At 38.7% G+C, this 16,336-nt stretch overlaps 1 long non-coding RNA gene across 1 annotated transcript in view; it reads left to right on the top strand.

Annotated features, from left to right (window-relative positions):
- Nucleotides 1-12,393, top strand: part of LOC132342200 (uncharacterized) — a 30,818-nt gene extending 18,425 nt beyond the window's left edge. The window contains exons 2-3 of the long non-coding RNA XR_009490488.1: nucleotides 3,772-3,867; nucleotides 9,008-12,393. This is a non-coding gene — a long non-coding RNA (uncharacterized lncRNA). The remainder of the gene's footprint in view (nucleotides 1-3,771; nucleotides 3,868-9,007) is intronic.
- Nucleotides 12,394-16,336: the final 3,943 nt, after the last annotated feature.

Genomic DNA, 16,336 nt, shown 5'->3' with positions numbered 1-16,336 from the left:
ATGGACTTAGCTTCTGTGTGGCAATTGGAGTCTTCCTGGACCACGGATGGAACCCCGGTGTGTCCCCTGCACTGGCAGGTGGCTTCTTAAGCACTGGACTGCCAAGGAAGTATTTTGGAATTTTGGAATTAGACCCCAGGGAGCAGGGGTTGAGGAACTGGGAAAAAGTGAAAGCCTACCCAGGGAGATGTGAGTAGTCACTTCTTGGGCTGTGTTCTCAATTCTTAGGGACATTCTAACGGCTTTGGTGGTGGTGGTGGTTTAGTCGCTAAGTCGTGGCTGACTCTTTCGATCCTGTGGACTTTAGCCTGCCAGGCTCCTCTGTCCATGGGATTTTCCAGGCAAGAATACTGGAGTGGGTTGCCATTTCCTTCTTCCCGACCCAGGAATCGAATCCGGGTCTCTTGCATTGCAGGCAGATGATTTACCAACTGAGCTATGAGGAAAGCCAAAGTAAATACTTGATATAGGGCAGGGTTCATATTCAATAAATATCTAATGAATTAACTTAATGACTGTAAACAGGTGAGTCCAGTGATATTTCTTTAATTTAAAGGGTCAGTTAGGTACACAGTAGTTTAAAGGAGAAGTATAATCACAATTCCTTCTTAGCTTCTGATATAGCTGCAATTCACACTAGGAACACAGCAGTTAATGGTATTAAACACATTGGTTTTATGTAAGAAGCTGAAAACCCCCAGTAGGTGAGCAACAGTATGCTGCTGCTGCTGCTAAGTCGCTTCAGTCGTGTCTGACTCTGTGTGACCCCAGAGACGGCAGCCCACCAGGCTTCCCTGTCCCTGGGATTCTCCAGGCAAGAACACTGGAGTGGGTTGCCATTTCCTTCTCCAATGCATGAAAGTGAGAAGTGAAAGTGAAGCCGCCCAGTCGTGCCCGACCCCTAGCGACCCCATGGACTTAGGAACCTTTTTCTTTTCTTTATCATGTCTTTTGAAGAGTAGAATTTATAATTTTGATGAAGTCCAGTGAACCATATTTTTCTTTTATGCTTAATACTTTTTTGTGTCCTACCTAAGAAATCTTTGCTTATCTCTAAGTCAAAAAGATATTCTTTTGTTTCCTTCTAGAAATGTTAGAATTTTAATTTTTGTGTTTATGTCTGTAATTCATTTTGAATCAATTTGCATGTTGGTGAGATAGGAGTTGAAATTTTGTTCTCACATGGGTATATATATATATAGTAGTTGAAAAAAAAAAAAAAACAGTCATTTCTCCATTGATGTACATTCGTGCTCAGTCGTGTGTGACTCTATGTGACCCCATGGACTGTAGGAGCCACTAGGCTCCTCTGCCTATGAGATTTTCCAGGCAGGAATACTGGAGTGGATTGCCATTTCCTCTCAGGGATCTTCCCAAACCAAGGATCAAACCTGCATCTTCTGGGTCTCCTGAGTTGTCAGGAAGATTCTTTACCACTGAGCCACCTTGAAAGCCTTTCTCCGTTAATACTTGGTGCCTTTGCCAAAATCAGTTGTCTGTATTCTGGGGGATTCTATCCTATTCTATTGTTTATTTTTCTATATTTATACCAGTACCACATTGTCTTGATTACTATACCTTTATAGTTAGTATTGATATCAGGTAGTTTGAGTTATTCAACATTGTTCTTACTTTTCAAAATTATTTTGGCTAATCCTGGTAGTTTGCATTTCCATATAAAATTTCAAATCAGCCAATTAAAAAAAAATGACTCAGATTTTATTTGGATTGCACTGAATCTTTAGATTAATTAGAAGAAGACGATTTTAATAATATGAACACTTCCAAATTGTGAACTATTATACCTTTCAATTTAATTTGCTTTTATTATATTTTTTCCTCAGTGACAACTTTTCCTAATAAAAGCATTTAAAATGATAAACTTGTCTTTAAACATTGCTTTTGTTTCATCCTATACAAATTTTGGTATGTTGTATTTTCATTATCATTCAGTTAGAAGTAATTTCTAATTTTCCTTGTCATCTTTCTTTGTACCATGGGTTATTTAGAAGTATATTATTTGATTTCCAACTTTTGGGAATATTTAAAAGATGTCCTGTTGTTATTTTTTAATATGTATGTGTGTGTGTGTGTGTGTGTGTGTGTGTTAGTCGCTCAGTTGTGTCTGACTCTTTGCGACCCCAAGGACTATAGCATGCCAGGCTCCTCTGTCCTTGGAATTCTCCAGGCAACAGTACTGGAGTGGGGTGCCATTTCCTTCTCCAGGGGATCTTCCTGACCCAGGGATCAAACCTGGGTCTCCTGCATTGCAGGGAGATACTTTACCATCTGAGCTACTAGGGAAGCCCAGTTTTTTAATATAATTTTTCTTATTCTGAGAACATTCTTTAGTATTCAACCTTTTGAAATTTATTGACATTTTAGTACTCAGCATATAGTATACTTGATGAATAAAACTGTGTGCATTTGAAAAGAATGTGAATTCTGAACTTCTTGGGTACGGGTAGATTTTAGGTCAAGTTGCTGATAATATTTTTCAGATCTTCTGTATCCTTTTTAAATTTCTTTATCCTATCTATTACTGATTGAAGAATGATAAAATATTTAATCATGATAATGGAGTTGTCTCTTTCTCCTTTTAGTTTTAAAAATATTTGATCTCTATTTTTTAGATGCATGTATACTTAAGATTGTAATATCTTTCTGATGAACTGACCCTTTTTCCTTTATGAAATACCTCTGCTTGTTTCTGGAAATACTTACTGTGTTGAAGTTCCCCTTGGTGTTCGTCTAGCCACACCACCTGAATTCATTGTCACCTTTAATTGTTTTTTTAAAAATTTCTCAATGGACTTGTAACTTTATATTTAAAGTATGTGCCTTGTATCCAGCATACAGTTAGGTCTTGTTTTCCAATCATTCTGAATCTTTTCCTCTTAACTGAAGAGTTCCATCCATTCACATTGAATGTACTTAATGATATGGTTATGTCAATTATCTTCCCATTTGTTTTCTGTTTGTCCCATCCAGTTCTACTTCTTTTCCTCCTTTGTTTCTGTTCAATCAAGTATTTTTTGTATTTAATCTTAATTTTTTGCATTTTCTGTTGGCTTTTTAGCTTATTTATTTATTGGAGACTGCTCCAAGAATTACAATATATATTCTTAACTTACTATAGTCTGTTTAGAATTAAGAGTGAATCTCTTAACACAAAATATGAGAATTTTCAACATTATACGAATCCGCTTCTGCCTCTTTCATTTTCTGTGCTGTTGTTGCTACATATTTTGCTTTACATATGTTGTAAACCCCCAGGTTATTATGTTCTTATTATTTTAAACAGTATGTTGCCCTTTAAGAAAAAAAATTTTTAATGTAGATCTTTATATTTACTCATATATATTTACCATATGTAATACATCTTATGCCTTCATATAGATCCAAGTTTCCATCTGGTATTATTCCCTTGAACTTGGAGATTTATTTATTTATTCATGTATTTGTTTGCTTGCTTGCTTTTTAAGAGTTTCCTGTAGCGCAGGTCTATTGTTGAAGGTTTTTTTCTCAGCTTTTGTTTTCTGGAGTGTATTTTATTTTAATTTTGAAGGATCTTCACTGGAGGTAGGATTCTGAGTTGGCCATTGTTCTTTGAACTCTTTGTTGTCTCTTCCCTCCATTGATTTCACTGAGAACTTAGTCACTGTTATTGCTGTCATCCCATATGTAGTATGTTATTTTTCTCTTTATCTTTGGTTTTCAGTATTTTGACTCTGATGTGACTAGGTGTGGTTTCCTTTATATTTATTTGAGGTTCACTGGAGGCCTGGCGTGCTGTGATTCATGGGGTCGCAAAGAGTTGGACACGACTGAGCGGCTGAACTGAACTGAACTGAACTTCTTGAATCTGTAAGTTAATTTTGAAATCAAAATTACCCCAGTTATCCCGCAGACTTCATGTCTTAAAATAATAACATAGTAACTCATGGTTTCCGGAGGTTGACAGTCTGGGCGTGGCTTAGCTGTGGATTTCTGTCTCTGGGTCTTTCACGAGGCTGCAATAGTGAGAGTTTTATTCCCTGTCTTCCAGATAAAGGCAAAAAGTCAGGAGGCCGAAGAGGGAGAAAACAGGCTTAATTATAGCACAGAAGGTCATGCTTACATTACTGTTTATACTTATACCTCTAGGTAGAATGAGGGTGGGACCAAGGTCTTTTCATGTCAGAGTTCCTGGAAGACTTGTGGTTCTTCATCAGTTCAGTTCAGTTCTGTTGCTTAGTCGTGTCCAACTCTTTGTGACCCCATGGACTGCAGCACACCAGGCCTTGCTGTCCATCACTGACTCCCGGAGCTTACTCAAACTCCTGTTCATCGAGTCGGTGATGCCATCCAACCATCTCATCCTCTGTTGTCCCCTTCTCCTCCCACCTTCAATCTTTCCTAGCATCAAGGTCTTTTCCAATGAGTCAGTTCTTTGCAGCAGGTGGCCAAAGTATTGGAGTTTCAGCTTCAGCATCAGTCCTTCCAATAAATACTCAGGACTGATTTCCTTTAGGATTGACTGGTTGGATCATCAGTGACAGTGAAATGCTCTAAGTGCAAAAGCATGTGATCAAGGAACAATTTTTTATCAGGTGTTCATTGAACCTGCATATTGGAAACCTCTAATAATGCTAGACTTTAGAGAGAGAGAGAGAGTTGTAACTAAGTTCTAGAGATTCATATGCATTGGAAGCTGTGAATTTATTTATTTAGTAAATAACTGTTGAGTACCTACTCCATGCCAGGAACAAGGATACACAGTGAACAAAACAAAAAACCTCCCTGCCATCACAGCACCTGTGATTTAGTGTCTTACTACAGAAGAGCTTCCCTGGTGGCTTAGTTGGTAAAGAATCGGGATGGGGGACATGTGTACATCTGTGGCTGATTCATGTTGATGTATGGCAAAAACCACCACAGTATTGTAATTAGCCTCTAATTAAAATAAATAAATTTAAAAAAATAAAAAAATTTTTAATTGAAAAAAAAAAAAAAAAAGAATCCACTTGCAATGCAGGAGATCTAGGTTCAGTTCCTAGGTCAGAAAGATCTCCTGCAGCAGGAAATGACAACCCACTCCAGTATTTTGCCTGGAAAATCCCATGGACAGAGGAGCCTGGGGGGCTACGGTCCATGGGGTCACAAAGAGTTGGACATGACCGAGCGTACATGCATTATATGTTAATATTACATCCTTTATTTTGTAATTATCTGTTTCTTCTATGTGGAAAGCAAATTTATTTCTTATATTGACTTTGTATCTAGCAACAGGAGATAGAAAAATAACCTATGATAAATTAGTAAGATTAGTAATAATAGTTTATTGTAGATTGTTTTGAAATTTTGCATGTATATCATTTGCATCTTCCTTTTTAAACCTTATATTTTTGATTATTTTAGATTTTTCTTGCCATTGTTGCACTGCTTAGAATCTCGACCATTACCTTGGTTAATGGTGATACCATCTTTGTTTTATTTCCGGTTTTTTACAAAGGAAAGCTTTCAACATTCAGCATTAATCATAATGTTCATTGTATGTTTTTTATTTTAAGTACCCTGTGTCATCGTAAGAAAGTTCTCAAGTTTTCTTCTATTTTTACTTTGCTAATAGTGTTTAGCATGAATAGAAATTGAATTTTATCAGTGTTTTTTCTGCATGTATTTGAATGATTATATGATTCTTTCCCTTAATGTTGTTAACATGTTGAATTATGATTGGCTTTAAAAAAATGCTAAACCAACTTAGTATTCCTAGAATAAATCCAACTTAATCTTTATGAATTATCTTGTTTTACATATCTGGATTCCATTTACTGGAATTTTCATCAGGGTTTGTTCATCTATGTTCATGAGAGATATTGATCTGTAATTTTTCTTTCTTATGATGTCCTTGTGAAGTTTTGTGTCAAGGCTGTTCTGTTCCCATAAAACATGTTGGGGAATGTTTCCTTTGATTTCTATACCCTGAAAGAAAATGGCAAATCTTTAATAAATGCCAAAGCTGATATTCAAACTAGGCAGGCGAGCTTTTAATTACTATGGTTTGTTGATTTTCATCTTAGTTTTTCTCTTTGTCTCTCAATATATATCTCTAAACCCCCATTTCCTCCAGGGAAACATCAAGAGACCTATCTAACATTTGCATTTGCAGTGTGTGGGTGTTTGTATTAGTCGCTTAGTCGTGTCAGACTCTGTGACCCCATGGACTGTAGCCCACCAGGCTTCTCTGTCTATGGAATTCTCCAGGCAGGAATACTGGAGTGGGTTGCCATTTCCTCCTCTGGGAATCTTCCTGACCCAGGGATCAAATCCCAGTCTCCTGCATTGCTGGCAACTGTGCTTAGTCTTAAAAGAGAGGAAGCCTGAGATGGAAAGCCTGAATCTTTTCCAATGAGCAGTAAGCCTACCTTTTGCTCTGCACAGGCTTTATTTCTGTTTTCAAATGCATCACTCCCCCTCCTAGCTTCGAAGACTGGAAACGTAGTATTTCCCCTGCCAAGACTCTTCCTTGCACCGGAGTTATTAACAGTTCATCCCTAAGATCTTAGCCTAAACATTCCTTCCTCACAGAAGTCTTCTCTGATCCCTATGGTTTGGCATTAGAAAAGTGCTTTTCTCCTTTAGTGCTCTTTTTTTTTGCATACTTTTCTTCTTCTACATAATATTTAATCACAACTGTAAGGAAATTGTTGAGTAAAATTTGTGTCTCCAGCTAGAATATAGGCTCCATGAGGGCATAGACTGTCAATCTTATTCATGGTGAGCACACAGTAAGCCCTTAACACATGTTTTTTAAATGGCTTAATTATCTAATTTATGCTTCTCAGCAGCCTTTTGAGGGCATGTATCTATTACTCCAATTTTGTGGATGGATAAAAGGGTTGATGACATATTGCGTATTTTTACTTTTCCACAGATTTCACCAAGACCTCTTGATTTATTCTTTGCTTCCTATCATCACTACAATAATCTTATCTGACCTTCATCCCATGTATCTTTTACTGGCTTGCATATTTTATAAACTTGGTGGGTAGTAGGGCTGGGGAGGAGGGAGGTAAAAAAGGTAGCCTAGATCATAGACAGTGGATGATACTGGAAATAACAAAGAGTAGTATATAGTATATATTAATACTGTAATAATGATAATGTAAAGATGCTTCTCCTTGAAAGGAAAGTTATGATCAACATGCTGCTGCTGCTGCTAAGTCACTTCAGTCGTGTCCGACTCTATGCAACCCCATAGACGGCAGCCCACCAGGCTCCCCCGTCCCTGGGATTCTCCAGGCAAGAACACTGGAGTGGGTTGCCATTTCCTTCTCCAAGGCGTGAAAGTGGAAAGTGAAAGTGAAGTCGCTCGGTCGTGTCCGACTCTTAGCGACCCCATGGACTGCAGCCTACCAGGCTCCTCCATCTATGGGATTTTCCAGGCAACAGTACTGTAGTGGGGTGCCATTGCCTTCTCCTAGACAGCATATTAAAAAGCAGAGACATTGCTTTGCCAACAAAGGTCTGTCTAGTCAAGGGTATGGTTTTTCCAGTAGTCATATATGGTTATGTGAGAGTTGGGCTATAAAGAAAGCTGAGTGCAGAAGAATTGATGCTTTTGAGCTGTGGTGTTGGAGAAGACTCTTGAGAGTCTCTTGGACTTCAAGGAGATCCAACCAGTCCATCCTAAAGGAGATCAGTCCTAGTGTTCATTGGAAGGACTGATGTTGAAGCTGAAACTCCAATACTTTGGCCACCTGATGCAAAGAACTGACTCATTGGAAAAGACCCTCATGTTGGGAAAGATTAAAGGCAGGAGAAGGGGATGACAGAGGATGAGATGGTTGGATGGCATCACCGATTTGATGGAGATGAGTTTGAATAAACTCCAGGAGTCGGTGATGGACAGGGAGGCCTGGTGTGCTGTGGTCCGTGGGGTCGGGAAAAGTCGGACCCGACAGAGTGATTGAACTGAACTACATATCTAGTTGTTGTTTAGTTGCTAGGTCGTGTCGTACTCTTTTGCGATCCCGTGGACTGTAACCCACCAGGCTCCTCTGTCCATGGGATTTCCCAGGCAAGAATACTGGAGTGGGTTGCCATTTTCTACTCCGAGGGCTGTTCTGACCCAGGGATTGAAGCTGTGTCTCCTGAATTGCAGGTGGATTCTTTGACACTAAGCCACCTGGGCTTCCCTGATATCACCTCTAAAGTGAGAAGCAAATCTAATGATAAAATATTCAGATTTAGAACTCCAAGTATAGTTCTAGCTGGCTCAAAATATTTGCCTTTGTAATGGAGTTGGTTCTGTGAATCTAATTAAACTTTTGCAGTTTTCTGAAAGGTTGGTTAGTCTCAGGATTTAGAAAAGAAATGACTGTAATTAAGGCAGGTCAAAAGATCAATTGACCACTAACGGCACAAACATAGTGGGTATAACTTTTTCATGAGAAGACTCAGTCGAGTTCTTGAGTAAAATACATTCCTTCAACAAGCTGGTGTGTAATGACTGCTTTCCAGAAGTCCCAGTGTCATTGAAAATGCATATTTTGGACAAGATTACATTTTTTGTTGCTCTGGCTCTTGTAAAGACAATGCCAAGAGAAAGAAATCCATTTATTTTTTTCAAGGAATATATTAATATTTATTTAAGTAAGATCATAACCCTGTGTTTGGAATGTATTTATAGAAAAGGGAGAAAAACAGACTGCAATTAGTTTTCTTGTATCTAGGACAAGCTTGTTATAACAGTCAAGGGACACATTTGATGGGTGCTATTTTAGCATTGACTATTTTGAAAACTAAGAAAAAACTGCTTTAAGTCAATATTATCCAATTTAAAAATACTAAGTTGGACCATATACCATAACATATATATTTACCCATATCAAATCTTCCATGAATCAGGTATGCACACCGACTTTCCGCTTTACGGGTGGCTCAATTATCTCGGTATACTTACATTTTTCATGAATCATGCCTAAAAAGATTATAATGCTATTTTCTTTCTTTCTCTCTCAAGAAGCCGACTGGAGATGGTGACTAAATCTGGAACGGCCTTTGTGTTCCCTGTCCTGCTTATGATAGCATTGACTCCTAGGGGATGGTGGTCCACATCAGTGGTTGGACTGTCTACTCTCCAGCCCGTCACATCTCAGCAGCTCTGTTCTCCTCCCAGTTTCCTCTCCTCCCTATCTCTTTCTCAAAAATTAGGATATCTCTAAGGATAAAAACAGTAGGAAATGGTAGGCTACACGAGAGGTACAGGAGGTCAGAAGACACCCCTGGGTTAGGGGAAGTTGGAGACACTTGCTGAATGAAGTGGCATCAAGTTAGGGGGTGGAGGTGCACAGAGATTAGAGGAAGGGCTTCCGGCATGTGAGAGACATGTGGCCCACAATTTAAGTTTTTTTTTTTGTTTGTTTTGGCCATGCATTGTGGCATGTGGGACCTTGGTTCCCTGACCAGGGATTGAACTCATGCCCCTGAATTGGAAGCATGGGGTCTTAATCACTGGATTGCCAGAGAAGTCCCTATTTAAGTATTTGAAGAAAAAAGGATATTTCAAAAAAATGAAATAAGCACATATTCAGTGAAAGTGTGAAAACCACAGTTTTCTTTGAGTGACTTGAATGCTTGGCTAGATGTTCTTAGACCAGAACCTTTCCCTACACATGGAGCCTCTGGTAGATGAGTTCCTTTTAATAAAGACATTCTTTTCCCTTCAGCTCTTTCCCAGAGGCTCATGGTCCTGCCAGTAAGACCTTTTGGGAGCAACTGTAACTAACAAGAGAGATTAAGAGGTAGGATGTCAGCTGGCTGTCACATCCCAAGTTAGATGTGTCATTGTCTGTCCTCATTGCAAATTGAGAAACTTGCAGCACTTATCACAAAGGCAACAATGGCTTATTGTTTAATTACTGTTTTAATGTCTGTTCTTTATTGCAAATCTATTGAACGTCGTGAAGGAAAGTACATAAAGCACATAGCTGGTACTCAGCAGATAACTGTGGAATGAATACTTTGCCTTCATCCATTCATAACTGAGAATGTTGAAAGAATGAGAGTACAAAAGTTGTTCTATTTATCTAAAGTTTATGTTATGTAGTAGGAGTAATGAGTGATTAGGTTGGGAAGACACTGCCAGGACTATCAGAGATGAGTTATTTTTTTTAGGAGTGGAGTTGTGAGCCCCACCAATGACATCTAGAACCATATATCTAGGAAGAGTCCACTAGTTCATTCATTCTTTAAATGGTAGTGATTGAGTACCTACCATTTGCTAGGTACTCTAGAAATATCAAAATGAATATATATGGAATATACATAGAATGAAGCTCCTATTCTCAAGAATCTTATGGTCTAGTGGGAGATGGAGGTAAATACCCAGTCAGTATGGGGCGCTAAAATGAGCCTAAGTCCAGAAATTCTAGGGGCCCATCAGTCAAGTTCAATGACTTTGCAAGAGCCACGGGAGACAATCTGAGAGATGTAACACCTAAGCTGTTTCTTGAAGGATGACAGTGAGCTGATTAGATGAAGAAACTGGAGGGAAGGAAAAGGAAGATTATTCTAGGTAGAAAAGCAACATGTGTTCAAAGACACAGAGCTGAGGAATGCCTCAAATAGGTTATCTCAGTGCAGATACTAATGCAGCAATTAGTATCACTGGATACTAATTGGTATCCAGTCACTGGGTACCCTGGTCACTGCAGCAATTTCTGCTGTCTATTCCAGTGTTTCATGATGTATAAGATGTGGGAAGCACTGGTCTAGAAGCTATAAAGGGCATGATACATTTAGAGAACTGCACGAAAGTTGGACTATTTGAGGCATGGGGAAGGATGCTGGCCAATATTGGATGAGATGGTTGGATGACATCATCAACTCAATGGACATGATTTTGAGCAAACTCCAGGAGGTAGTGAAGGACAGGGAAGCCTGGTGTGCTGAGTCCATGGGGTTGCAAAGAGTTGGACACAACTGAGTGACTGAACAGCATTAATACAACAACATTGTCATCAGTACTCTAATCTTCAAACCAGCGAGATCAAAACTACAAAAATTGAAATAAGATTTGAGTGTGTTACAAACTTCCAGTACCCCAGTCATTTATGAAAAGTAATTTTATTTTTGTCTCCTTTGTCCACCTCCTTGAACTTCAAGGAGCATTTGGTTGGGTGTGGTCAGTTCTGGGACTCTCATGGTGCAGAATCAGGGGACTACTGAGAGATGGACAGGATTAGAAAGACAAAAGAAAGGGGAAAAAGAACAAATGGCAAACACCGTATTGATCCTGAGCAGGAGGAGTTTTGAGTGAACAAGTGGAAGCAAGAGCTTATGTGACTGTGGCGCATTAACTGAAACTGAGTAGATTTTCGTTAAGATTTACAAGTGCAGGTGTTGAAATTCTTTAAAAAATTACTTTAGAATATGGAACTCTTCTCCAAATGTGACACTGAAGAGACACTGGACTGTCTGAAGCATCGAGATTTATTTGAGTTGCAGCACATGCATGCTTCTAGAGAGAAGGAAGTTTTGTGGAATGTGGGAAATGATGTCTAGATTTAGAACCTGAGTAAATGATTCCTGCTTTTGATGTTTAGTTGTGGCATGATTTTGGTTAAGCCTCTATCATCTCTTGGAGCCTTTCTATACCTCGATCTCCTTGTAAGTGAATCAGGAAATATCTTTTCTATATATACCTAATTATATTGGCTATATACTCATATAATATGACCTCACTGAGTCAATGTGAATGATAAATAAAACATGAAAGCACTATGCAAATTATGAAGAGTTAGAGTTTCATAATAGCAGTAATAATTATGAGGTTAATGTTAACAAGAAAGTATCTTCTAATTTTTTAAACAGCATAGAATGACACCCTTAGTGGCTTTTGAGAAATGATAGTTGATGGTGTTAACAAGGAGGAGACAATAAAAGATAGCATCCCTTAGTTTGGGATGGCAATGGCTTCAATTTTGAGAAAACTAACTGCTCACCAGGAATGACTCTGAACTTGTGAATAGTACAGCTTGAAATCATCACTGTCTCCTCTTTCACATTCTTCTGATACATATGAACACCTATTGTTCTATCTGGAATTGCCACAGTACAGTCCCTGTGTTCTCTGGTTCTGGCATGCTGTAAAATCCTGAGATAGAGGGGGAACTAATAAATTATTTGACAGAAAATACAGAAAAAAAGTCTTTGTAATTCACAGTTCTGACATAATGAAAAGCTTATAATTCACTAGTGTGACCTCACAGCTGTGAATGACAAGTTTCACTTGACTTGTTCACAATTTGTCTTTGAATTTATACCATGAAAAGTGAGAACCATATTGTCAAACTGCCACTCCATATTGATATATTACTGCTGAAGATTAAGAAACATTTTGTCAAAAAGCAGGAAAATAAAAATACCTTAAAAGAAGATGAAGTGTTTTTTTCTTTCTTTATTAAGTGTAGTTGATTTACAGTATTATATTAGTTTCAGCTGAATAGCATGGTGATTCGATATTTTTATGCATTACACACCATACAAAGTTATTACAATGTGCCATGTATTACATCCCTGTGGCTTACCTATTTCATAACTGGTAGGTTGTACCTCTTAATCCCCTTCACGTATTTTCACCCTTTTCCCCACTTCATACCTATCTAGGAACCACTAGTTTGTTCTCTTTATTTATGATCCTGTTTCTGTTTTGTTATATGTGTTTGTTTTTTAAATTTTACATACGTGCGATTGAAAGCACAGAGTATTTGTCCTTCTCTGATTTATTTTACTTAGGATAATACCTTAAAGTCCATCCATGTTGTTGCCAATGGCAAGATTTCATCCTTTTTTGTGACTGAATGATACTGTACTACATACAAGTATTATATACATGTGTGTGTGTGTGTGTGTGTGTATGAATCAGTGCACAAAGCCTCCCATAATAGCAAGTATGGCTCCTGTTGAAAACACATAATAGAAATGTGGCTTCCCTTGTGGCTCAGCTGGTAAAGAACCGCCTGCAATGTGGGAGACCTGGGTTTGATCCCTGGGTTGGGAAGATCCCCTGGAAATGGGAAAGGCTACCCACTCCAGTATTCTGGCCTGGAGAATTCCATGGACTGTATAGTCCATTAGGTCACAAAGAGTTGGACATGACTGAGCAACTTTCACTTTCACTTTCAATAGAAATGTGCATCTACATAGTACGTATCGTGTAGAACAGTATCTAAAGGTGACTTGGCTAGGACAATCCCTGTTAACACGCCCACCATAAAAAGAAAAATAAAATTGAGGGCTCACATTAGAGCTGGAGATCATTTAATATTCTCCTCCTCTGGTAGCTCAGTTGGTAAAGAATCTGCCTGCAGTGCAGGAGACCCAGGTTCGACCCCTGGGTAGGGAAGATTCCCTGGAGAAGGAAATGGCAACCCTTTCCAGTATTTTTGCCTGGAAAATTGCATGGACAGAGGAGCCTGGCGGGCTACAGTCCATGGGCTGGCAAGAGTCAGACATGGCTTAGTGACTAAACCACCACCACCATTTAATGTTACTACCATAAAACTTTGCCAGTCAACTGAACTCTTGTATGTATGTATATCATTAAAAAAATCTCTTTGATCAGATCTTTTTCTTGATAGTTGTACTTCAAGAGTGGAGGGCAAGAAAGATAAAGCTAGTACTACATTTCACTTGTTTAGATGATAGATAAAGGTTCTCTATACTGGACACAGATCTAATACTTTTTAACTTTTTAAGACTCTTCAACTAAAATATGCCAAAGGGATTGTCCTTCTGATAGTACTTTTCTTTGTAATCTTTAATTTTAATATAATTTCAAAATTATAGAAAAGTTTTAAGGATGGTGCTAAGAATTGTTGTATACCTATAGCCAGATTTATAAATTGTTTAAATTTTGCCTCATTTTCTCCATAACCATTTGAAATTGAGAGGTAAAGCATCTCTTCGTCCCTAAATATTTCAGTGTGGATTTCCTAAAAACAAGAACACATGAGTCTTATGGGAAAGTGAAAGTGTTAGTCGCTCAGTTGTGTGTGACTCTTTGTGACTGTAGCCCACCAGGCTCCTCTGTCCACGGGATTTCCCGGACAAGAGTACTGGAGTGGGTTGCCATTCCCTTCTTCAGGGGATCTTCCCTACCCAGAAATTGAACCCGGGTCTCCCACATTGCAGACATTTACCAGCTGAGTCACCAGAAAATCCCTCTGATGTGTAGTCCATATTAAAATTTTTCAATTTCCCCAGTAGTCTTCTTTATAAGTAATTTTTTCTTCATTGGAAAGTCCTTTTCCCCTCTCCCTTCTATACACAGATGTACATGGGAACATAATTTGCAATAGTCAAAACTGGAAACAAACAAAATGTCCTGCAATAGGCAAATAGTTAATAAACTTTGGTACATTTATACTGTAAAATGCTACTTAGCAATAAAAAGAAATGGATTATTGATCCATGTAACAACTTTATTCTCAAGTGTATTATGCCAAGTGAAAAAAATCCAATCAAATAGTATATAATTTGATTTACACAACATTCTCAAAATGACAAAATTATAAATAGGGATAATAGATTAGTGGTTTCCAGGGGTTAGGGAAGGTTTTTTGTATTTTTTCTTTCTTTTTTTTGTGGGAGTCACTATAAAGGGTAGCCTGAAGGAGATCTTTTGTAACTATGGAATGTTTTGATGTGGTTGCACAAATTTATAGGTGACAAACGGGACTAGTATTAAACACACACATTTTACCAATGTCAGTTTTCAGGTTTTGATATGGTTGTACAGTTACATCAGATGTAATCATTGGAGGAAATTGGGTAAAGGATTCTGCATTGTTTTTGCAACTTCCTGTGAATCTGTAATTATTTCAAAATGGAAATTTTAAAGAAGTTAGAAGCATTTTATGACAGGTATATGACTTATGTAAAAAAGGTGTTTAATACAAATTAATTCTTCAGAGGACTAAAGATTATGTATACCATAGGGTTATGCCCCCAGTTTGAACACACTTCTCACCTCACTGAGGCTTTGACACCAAGTTCTGGGACCCTCTATGTAAACGTCCTCCTCACGCAGCTTGAGCTCTGACACCTGGGCTCAGGTGCCCTCCCCAGCACACCTGCTTCTTCCCTCTGGGCTCTGGCATCTGTGCCAGGCCACTGCTGCCTCCCCTCCATGCATGGAGGCCTTGTCAAGCCTCCTAGGCTCCACCTCAGTACCCTCATCACAGACACCTCTGGCTCCAGCACCCTGTGCCAGGCCACCCTTCTTCCTCCTGGGTGCTGTTCTCACCCATCTTGGGCTCTAATATACAACTCTGGACCACCATGGCTCAGACTGTAAAGAATCTGCCTGCAATGCAGGAGACTGGTGTTCGATCCCTGGGTTGGGAAGATCCCCTGGAGAAGGGCATGGCAACCCACTCCAGTATTCTTGCCTGGAGAATCCCACGGACGGGAGTCTGGCGGGCTACAGTCCACGGGGTCACAAAGAGTCAGACGTGACTGAGTGATTATCCCTTTCCCTGGACCGCTGTGGCCTGCCCTCTTCTTCTCCCTAGTGACCTATGTTGTTTGGCTCTGGCTAATGGCTTTTGAACTAAATTGCTCTGGAAAGGAAAGAAGGGAGGGAGGGGAGGCAGAGGAGAGACTGGAGAGGGGTTTTGACAGAGTTTATTCAGATCAAGCTATAAACCCAGGGACATCATTCCTATTTTCCTTTTGTTTTCAGGGATATTATTCTTTGAACAATTTTAACATTTAGCCAACATTTCAACATTCCATGCCTTCCTCAGGGTACTGGAGAGGCTTATTCTCTGCAAACAGCTGTTCAGCATGATACCACCAGGGTCCTCCAGTATATTTATAGCTTTGGAATTCACAACTACCTATAATTTATACATGCATAGTTCTTCAAAAAAATGTAAAAATTAAATCCTTCTAACTTATAGGGAGTATGGAATCCAATCAGTTTTAGCAAGCTTGCCTGTATATTAATTATCATTTATCTGAATGCTGTTTAAAAAACTCATAAATCTGTAAAAACTTACATTTTGTAACCTTGATTGAACATGATTCCTAAGCTCCTCTTGCAATTTGGGTATTTTGCAAGTCCTGGAACAAAGAACAAAATGTCATCATGAAACTCATTTTTATGATGAAATGGTGGTTATAACATAATTATTATAATGAATGCTAAAATCTAGCTATAATTCAACATATTTGACCATAACACTTCTACAGTGACTCTAGTTGTGACAGATTTACTCCCAAATAATGTGATCAGCTGCGGCTGGATGTTCTCCTTCATGTAGGTGGTGTCATGGTTTATTAT

Source organism: Bos taurus, chromosome 14 (assembly GCF_002263795.3).
Source record: "Bos taurus isolate L1 Dominette 01449 registration number 42190680 breed Hereford chromosome 14, ARS-UCD2.0, whole genome shotgun sequence".
In the NCBI taxonomy this organism is placed as follows: domain Eukaryota; kingdom Metazoa; phylum Chordata; class Mammalia; order Artiodactyla; family Bovidae; genus Bos; species Bos taurus.
Note: the sequence above shows the minus strand (reverse complement) of the source record. Positions and strands in the feature narration are given on the sequence as shown.